The sequence below is a fragment of the Rhincodon typus genome, chromosome 32 (genome assembly GCF_021869965.1).
Source record: "Rhincodon typus isolate 14 chromosome 32, sRhiTyp1.1, whole genome shotgun sequence".
Lineage (NCBI taxonomy): Eukaryota > Metazoa > Chordata > Chondrichthyes > Orectolobiformes > Rhincodontidae > Rhincodon > Rhincodon typus.
Window position 1 is genome coordinate 30,738,913 of NC_063363.1, and position 8,684 is coordinate 30,747,596.

The 8,684-nt window shown below is 46.0% G+C and overlaps 1 protein-coding gene across 1 annotated transcript in view; it reads right to left on the reverse strand.

Moving 5' to 3' along the window:
- The window catches only part of cdon (cell adhesion associated, oncogene regulated), a 157,001-nt gene extending 148,902 nt beyond the window's left edge, over positions 1-8,099 (reverse strand). The window contains exons 1-2 of the mRNA XM_048615526.1: positions 8,012-8,099; positions 7,581-7,721 (exon numbers count right to left, since the gene is read on the reverse strand). The gene's annotated coding sequence lies outside the window, so the exon portion shown is untranslated. The remainder of the gene's footprint in view (positions 1-7,580; positions 7,722-8,011) is intronic.
- Between the last annotated feature and the right edge of the window lie 585 nt (positions 8,100-8,684).

Below are 8,684 nucleotides of genomic sequence, written 5' to 3' on the forward strand. Positions count from 1 at the left end.
GAACCCTTTCAAGTTTCACAACATCCTTCCTATAGCAGAGAGACCAGAATTGCATGCATTATTCCAATCGTGGCCTAACCAATGTCCTGTACATCCGCAACACGACCTCCCAACTCCTATACTCAATGCACTAACCAATAAAGGCAAACATATCAAATGCCTTCTTCATTATCCTGTCTACCTGTGACTCCAATTTCAAGGAACAATGAACCTGCAATCCAAGGTCTCTTTATTCGGCAACACTCCCCAGGACCTTACCATTAAGTGTATAAGGGCTGCCCTGATTTGATCCCCAAACAACACCCAAAAAAAATTAAATAAAAAGAAATTGCAGGAGAAACTCAGCAGGTCTGACAGCATCTGTGCAGCAGAGAAAAGAAAACTTTTATTTTTTGAGTCCAATGACCCTCCTTCAAAACCCAAAACTGGTGATCGCTGTCTGTGGGATCTTGCTGTGTGTAAATCAGTTACAGTGTATCCTATATTACAACAATCATTACATTTCAAAACAAATTCATTAGTTGTAGAGTGATGTTGTGATGTGCTAAGGTATTGTACAGACGCAACATTTTCATAGTTACGTGATGCATAGGAGTTCCAAAGAAATGCTTGAATTTGCACAGGCCAAATATCTTCATTGAAAATTGCTGCCTCACCAGCAATGCACTGTTTCCTGCGTACACGTTAAATAGTCAGGCAAATTTTCCCTCATTATTGTCCTCAGTGAAGCTGCGACTGGAACAATTGCTTTAAAAATACTCTCTCAACCAAACAAACTGGGAGAAAAGAAAATTTCACAAATCGAGACTGCTAGATTATGGAACTCAGAGAGATGTAGCCGAGTCAGAGATCAGTCCTGATTCAACTAAAAGACAGAACAGGTTTGAAGACTGATGCCCTAATCCTGTTCCTGCATTCCGTCGAACGTGAATGCATGATCTAAGTTAGTTCTAGTGCAAAGCTGGTGCTCCCTTTCCAATGGCTCTTGCATTGGCTGGTCACGGTTTTGGATTTAGGTATCAAAAACATTTTAACATTTTGCTCCTGTAGGTTATTCATCATTTATTATTCACAAGCTTCTAAAACCCACACTTGGTTTTACTGAAGAAGGCCCTTACTTCACCAAACCCCTCCAGCATTAGTGTCTAGAGCCTAGACTCTAAACAGAGTCCTCCAGCTTCCCCTGCCGCTCCCCACCTCCACTCAGCCTGCCTTATCCACTTTGTCAGGTCAACCTCAACTGCATAGTCGCAATCGCATTAATGCAGGCTGCTCAGAACAATTCCTGTAGTACTCACAGAGACAGTACCTCCTGCTGGGTGCTGGAATGTGTGTCTCACTTTCTCCACAGTCGGTCTCTCTCTGTCTCCCTCACTCTGTTCAGCTGTGGGAACTGTTACCCCTTCCCCCACTCACCAATGTGCCCACTGTTCACTTGACACTTTGCAGTGGGTCTTTCTTTGCCTTTCTCTGTCTGGTTCTCTCTCACCTTATTGCATGCCCCCTCCTCTGCCACTCTTTATAACTTGTCCTCCGCTCCTTCTGTGATTTTCTGCTTTCAGCAGATGGATTGCTTGTCATTTCCCACTGTCTCTGGCTTTTCTCATTTTGTTCTTTGCTATCAACTCTTCCTCTTGAGGTGAAATTCCCTGATTCCAGTTCATACTGTAAGCTGCACTTGAAGGGAACACAGTTTTGAAATCAGACTCTAATGTATAATGCTCATTTTCCAGCCTCTGCTCTCTTCAAGTATAGTTTGGAAAGTTGGATCAGCCATTTAACCCTTTACTTTCATCTACTGGTATGTCTGCAACTCTTTTGCTGAAGTTTACCCTTATGCTATCAACTTCTCTTTCAGTCTTATTCCTGTTCTCCTGTGGCTTTCCTTTTCAGGTTCCCTTGTCACTGTTTTTTCCTTCTCTCCATATTACTTCCTTCCAACTTTTTTGTGGTCTGTTTTTTTCTGTCTCTTTCATTCTGTATCCACTTCTTTTCTCTCTCTCTCTTTTTTTCCTACTGTTTCTAATCTCCCAGTCAGTAATCAGACACTGATAGTTCCCACTCACCCTCATTCTTGCTGCTGTTTGTCTCTAATCCACCTTTTCAGAAGCAGTACAGTTTACCATTGCATCCCTATAATTGCTGTTCAATAAACTATCGCCTGGATGGGAGGCAGACAAAACAGAACTGTTTACAAAAACACTCAGTTAATGTAGTCTGCTCTTGGCTGTTGATGGTCTCCCCAGTTGTGTTGTTTAACGCAAATGAAAAAGTGAGCCATGGGTTTGGTGCTGGGAGCAGATTAATAGAGGATGAGTGGCACAGAGGGATGGGGGATACTGGGGAGGAAAGGATCGGATATTGGGGAGAGAGGGATGGGGGATATTGGGGAGAGAAGGATGGGGGATATCGGGGAGAGAAGGGTGAGGGATATCAGGGAGAGAGGGACGGGGGATATTGGGGAGAGAAGGATGGGGGATATCAGGGAGAGAGGGATGGGGGATATTGCAGACAATGGAATGGGGGATATTGGGGACAGAGTGTTGGATTGAATAATATCGTAGTATTGTATTTATTCGGTATTGACATTTTGTGAAGCACATTTCTAAAACTGTTAGTTTAGTGGAGATGTGTATTTTTAAGATGAGAAAAATTTAAAAGGGACCTGAGGGGCAACATTTTCACACAGAGGGTGGCTCATATGTGGAATGAACTGGCAGAGGAAGTGGTAGATGCAGGTACAGTTACAACACTTAAAAAGACATTTGAATAAGTACATGAATAGGAAAGGTTTCGGGCAATACGGGCCAAAAGCAGGCAATGGGACTAGTTTAGTTTAGGAAAATTGGTTGGCATGGATGATTTGGACCGAAGGGTCTGTTTTTGTGCTGTATGACTCTATGAATTCGATAGCTTGACCTGGTTACACTACAAATTTCCAATCACGTTCGACACGTCAATGCAGGAAATGCAGGGACTTAGGGTAGTTACGGCAGATGTAGGGGAGGGAAGTTGTTGACCTTTCCGATCCTGTTTGACAATGCTGCGAGCGGGACATGAAGCTCACTGAGTTTACCCTTAGTGCCTGGGACTGGGATGGTCAACAACATTCTGCAAACAATAAAGAAAAAGGCAATGGTCAGGTGCTACACATATTCGAGAAAGAGAGACTAGCATTTGTCCAGCCTCAGGATGGCTCAAGGTGCTTTACAGCCAACAAAGCACTTTGTTGAAATATAAACGCGGTTCTAACATATGCAGCGAATTCCCACACTAACAAGGAATAAATGACCAGATCACCAGGTTTAGGTGACATTGGCTGAGGAATAAATATTGGTCAGGAACCTGGTAGAGAAATTGAATCTTCTTCAAATTGTGCAATGGGGTCCCTTACACCGACCTGAGAGAATTTAACATCACGTTTGAAAGACATCACTTTAGGCAGAGCAACACTCCCTCATTATAGCACTGGAGAGTCAGCCTGGATTTTGAACTGACCTTTCTAAAATTGGACTTGAATCCATGACATTCTAACCCAGAAGACAAGCGCGTTAACCCCAGTGCTGAGGCTGTCTTTGTGAGGTAACATGCCCGTCATTTTAGGATCAGCCACCTGACTGGCACACACTGAAATAGTTATATTCAGCTTTAAACTCACAGTTTTCACCCTCTTTCAAACTCTGGTAAAAGTTTTAGAGAAAAATTGATACATTTCTCATGATTAAGAAAGTCTTCTGTTCCTGAGCTCTGTTTTACAATTTACTTTTTTTTAAACTGACAAGTTTGCCTCTTCCTTTCTTGCTTGCCAACAATTCCATTGAAACAAAAATCCTCATTACTTCAGACTGAATGTCGGCAGGCAATTCAACCATATGGGGCATCACAGCCAAACCTGACCTAGTCTGCAGGAGACACCCAAACTTCAATACCACTAGACGCTGATGAGCGAGATCCGGGATTCTGATTCATTTATTCCATTCCTACCTGAGGTACAAGGAGGATCATTGCAGCCCTATTACAGTACCTCAATCAGCATATTCTTAAATAGTTAACATTGCTATGACGGCAAGATCCTACCCTGGATCAGTAAACAGTGACACCACAGATTGTCGCCCCTCGCACCCCCCCAACCAATATCTGGGTGTCAAATGGACCGTGAAGCCCCCTACAGATCATCAGCATTTTGGAAACCATGGTTCAGGTTAAATACAGGGTTCTCTAGAGGGTCCCCAAGCATCATTAGGAAAGATAAACTGAGAAGAAAGGAAGCTGACATTAAATTGCCTTCAGATTGGGGGAGGGCAACGTTCTGGGCCTTACAAAATGCACCCTGGGGACTTCCACATGGTACCCTGTCACTGCAGGAGTGCAGAGGGACAACAACTCAGAGCGAAAATAGCGGGTCTTGGGGGGATGTGTGGAGTTAGGGAACTGGGGAGAGCAGAGTAAACAGAGGAGAAAGAGAAAGTAGGGGAGATGATGGGCTGGGTGGAGAGAGGAGGTGGGAATTCACTGGTGGGGGGGGGTTGGGGAAAGAGATCCAGGAAAATGACTTTCTAATAAAATTAATATTTTAACTACGCCCAATAAGGAAAACACAGGTGATTCAGTGAAGAGAGGAAATGAGTGAAGCACTGCAGTCAGCACCAAATAAATACTTTACTCACAAAAATAAGTCAAGAAGGATGTGGTGGCAGAGGGGTTTTGGAAGGAAATTCCAGGCAGCTCAAAGTGCAGCTGCCAATAGTGGGAAGGGGCTCACGAGATTGCATGTCAGAGGAATCATAGAATCCCTGCAGTGTGGAAGCAGGCCATTCAGCCCATTGAGTCCACACCGATCCTCCAAAGAGTATCCGACCCAGACCCGCCCCCATACCCAGCAGCCCTGCATTTCCCATGGCTAACCCACCTGGCCTGCATATCCCTGGACACTGCCAGGCAATTTAGCATGGCCAATGTACTTAACCTACACATCTTTGGACTGTGGGAGGAAATCCACACAGACACAGGGAGAATGTGCAAACTCCACACAGACAGTTACCTGAGGGTAGAATTGAACTGGGGTCCCCGGTGCTGTGAGGCACCAGCGTTAACCACAGAGCCACACTGAATGGAGGGGAATGGAAAGTTGTTAAAAGCAGGCTGCTTGGGAGGTAGCAGTAGGGCCGAAGGAGATTATAAAGGCTGTGAAGGACGGTGCCATTGATATTTGAGGATGAGATTCAGGAGAACTCTTGAACAGGCAATACAGCAGGTGAGCATGAGTGACTGGAACCCAGTGAAGGATAGGGTATGGTCAATCGAGCTGAGGGTGATAGAAAACAAAGATAGGATTGGGAGGAGGCCATTCAGTAATCGAACATGCTCTGTAGTTCAATAGGGTCATGGCTGATCTGATACCGAGCTTAATGACCCCATAATCCCTGACCCCCTTGATCAGAAACCTGCCTAACCCAGATATATCACTTGAATATATTCAATTCCTCAGCCTCCCCTGCTCTCAATGGAAGAGGATTTCACAGACTAACCACCATCTGCGAAAAGATGTGGGGTGAGACCAAAGATCACTGGAACAGTCGAGTCTGAAGGGGGAATGGCATGGGGGAGGCTTTCTGCAATGGGTGAGTTTGATCAGGTCCAGAGAGAAGAAATATTACAGAAGTGGACACTGGAGCACATTGCAATGGGAAGGTGAGGGTGCAGAAACTCAGGGTCAAATATCTGTGAACAGTCCAGATTCAGCCCGGGAACGCAGGAACCCGGGAACGCGGGAACCCAGGAGCCCAGGAATGCGGGAACCCGGGAACGCGGGAGATTGGGATGGAGAATGCTGAGGTTGAGGTCAGCACTGACATGTTCTTATTCTCCAGAGGATTGAAGCCTATCCTTCATCATTCACCAAACCACAAATGTCTGTCTAGAAGGCAAATGAACCCTGCCCTGCCCTGTTTCTGTGGCTTAGACCATGTATCTCCAGCCAGGCTGGAGGTTTGCTGTTGACTGCCTTGGTACAGATTTTGAATATGTTTCAAGTTGTATCCTGTGCTAACTCATTCTCTTACATAATCATCGCAGTTGGTTTCTGAGATACACAACATGGATCAACAGGATTCTGATCAAAATGTCGTTTGCATTCCCACTTTGCTCACCTCTTATGGTAACAAAGCATTGCCCCAGTGAGTAAATCATATCCCCACCACCCCTACTCTAACCTCCTTCACACCCTCTCACTCGTCCTCCACACACTCTCAATATCTCTCACACACCCCTCACTCCTCCCTCACACATCCTCAATAGCCCTCACACCCCTCACTCCTCCCTCACACACCCTCAATAGCCCTCACACCCCTCATTCCTCTCCTACACACCCTCAATAGCCCTCACCAGCCCTCAGTCCCTCACGGTCCTCACTCCTCCTTTACACACCCTCAAGGTTCCTACACCTCCCTCACAAAGCCTCGATATCCCTCACACCTCCACAGCTCCTTCCTCAGAAACCCTCAATGTCTTTTATACCCCACAACTCCTCCCTCACAGCCCCTCACTCCTCCCCTATACACCCTCAATCAATCTCACTAGCCCTCAATATCGCTCGCACATCTTCCTCACAAACCCTTAATATCCCTCACAAGCCCTCCTTTACACACCCTCGACCTACCTCACTAACCCTCAGTCCCTCACTTCCTTCACTCCACCCTCAAAAGCCCTCAATGCCCTTCACATCCCCTCATTCTCCCTCACCAAGCCTCAATCTCCCTCACAAATGCCCAGTTCCTCACACAGCCTCCCTTACACACCCTCGACCTACCTCACTAACCCTCAGTCCTCACTTCCTTCACTCCTCCCTCACAAACCCTCAATGCCCTTCACATCCCCTCATTCTCCCTCATCAAGCCTCAATCTCCCTCCCAAACGCCCAGTCCCTCACACAGGCTCTCTTACACATCCTCTAGCCTCGGGCAGGCTGAGTGCAGGGCTTGAGGGACATTGTGTAACTCTGCAGGTTTGTCCCTGATTCCGTGTCCTCAGGAGGCAGCCCGTTCAGTCTGTGCCCCGAGTGTCAGGGACTGATGCTGCCTTCACCCGAACCTCATCTCTCCCCCGGGTCACTGTCCGACCTTCCCCACTGCTACCAGTTTCAGAAAAAAACCCACTGTTAACAGGGAAAACTGTCCCTCACAGGAAATTGCTGCTAAATGCTCTTTCTTTTTGGGTATCTGAAACAACCTGTGTTTGTTTTTGGATCCCGCATAATTGGTGACACTAAAGCCGTCATATAGCAGCAGGAAAAAGATACCAATCGCAACCAGCAGTTCTCTCCTTCTGCTCAGGGACAGGCAACTGCTCGTTTGTTTCTCTCTGTGACCCCCTTTGCCATTCATCTGCTGACCAATGCCAAGGTACTTAGTAACCACCTGAACAATATTCTTTAAACAAACACTCCTTAAAAGATTGTGCAGGCATTAATCTGAGGGTTTCAATATATGTCTAAATACATTGAAATAAAAAAGAAACCTCGATCGTTTTCAGCCTTGAAGGAAAACACAGGAGCTAAAATGTGAAATAAGTGGGGGACTTACCAAGTTGGTCAGAGAGGCAGACTCCAAATGCTTTGAAATGCCACCTTCCCAAAACTTGACGCTTGCTGAACCCGCCTCTTATAAGTTTGACGTGCCACTGAGAATTCAGGATTCACAGCCCGTTCCCCTTGATCCAGCTGCCTGTTAAACACACCATTGACCGCTTTAATGAAGAACATCAGGGCACACACGTTAAAACGCTCCCTCACTTTTCACTGGTGACGGTGGCTATGCAATAATTTATAGGCATCACAGAGTAAGGGGTGAACAACATTATTTCAGTCTATGCTGCTTTAAGAGAAAACAGATGTGGAAGCCGAACAAAGGCTACAGTCTTGCACTAAATTCATCATTAGCCACTTTAAATGCCGCTGAACCCGGGTAAAGTTCAGCCCTGGTCAGAATCTACGGTTTCAGGATCTGAAATCTACCTGAGGTACCAGCAACATTCCTCAAAACTGACAAGCGAGATCTGGGCTCACAGCTTGTGGATCGGGCAGCCTAGTGCCTGAATGCACATTCCGCAGCAAGCACACACACTCTCTCTCCCCTCCACTCTCTTGCTCTCCCTCTCTCTCTCTAACCCTCACTCTCTCTTTCAGAGTCTCACTTTCTCTCATTATTCCCCACTCCCTCTCTCACCCTCTCAGTATCTTTCACTGCCTCACACTCTCTCTCATTCACTCAGTATCTTTCACTCCCTCTCTCTCATTCTCTCAGTATCTTTCACTCCCTCTCTCTCATTCTCTCAGTATCTTTCACTCCCTCACACTCTCTCTCATCCACTCTCTTTCTCACACTCAGTATCTTTCACTCCCTCACCCTCTCTCTCATTCACTCTCTCCCTTTTTTCCCATTCTCACCCTCTCTTTTCCACACTCTCTCTCCCTCAGGGTTGCTATGATCCCCATATTTTTTCCTCATTCTTTCTTTCCTTCCATTTCACTGTCTCCATTTTTCTCTTCCCTCCATCTCTCTCCTCAAAAGCTTTTTCATTCACTCGTTCTTTCTGTGGTCTCATTCTTTCTCTTTTTCCTTACTTCTTTCTCTACATCTCAAATTTCGTTTCCTCTCATTCTCTCTTTCTCCCTCTCATTCCTTCTC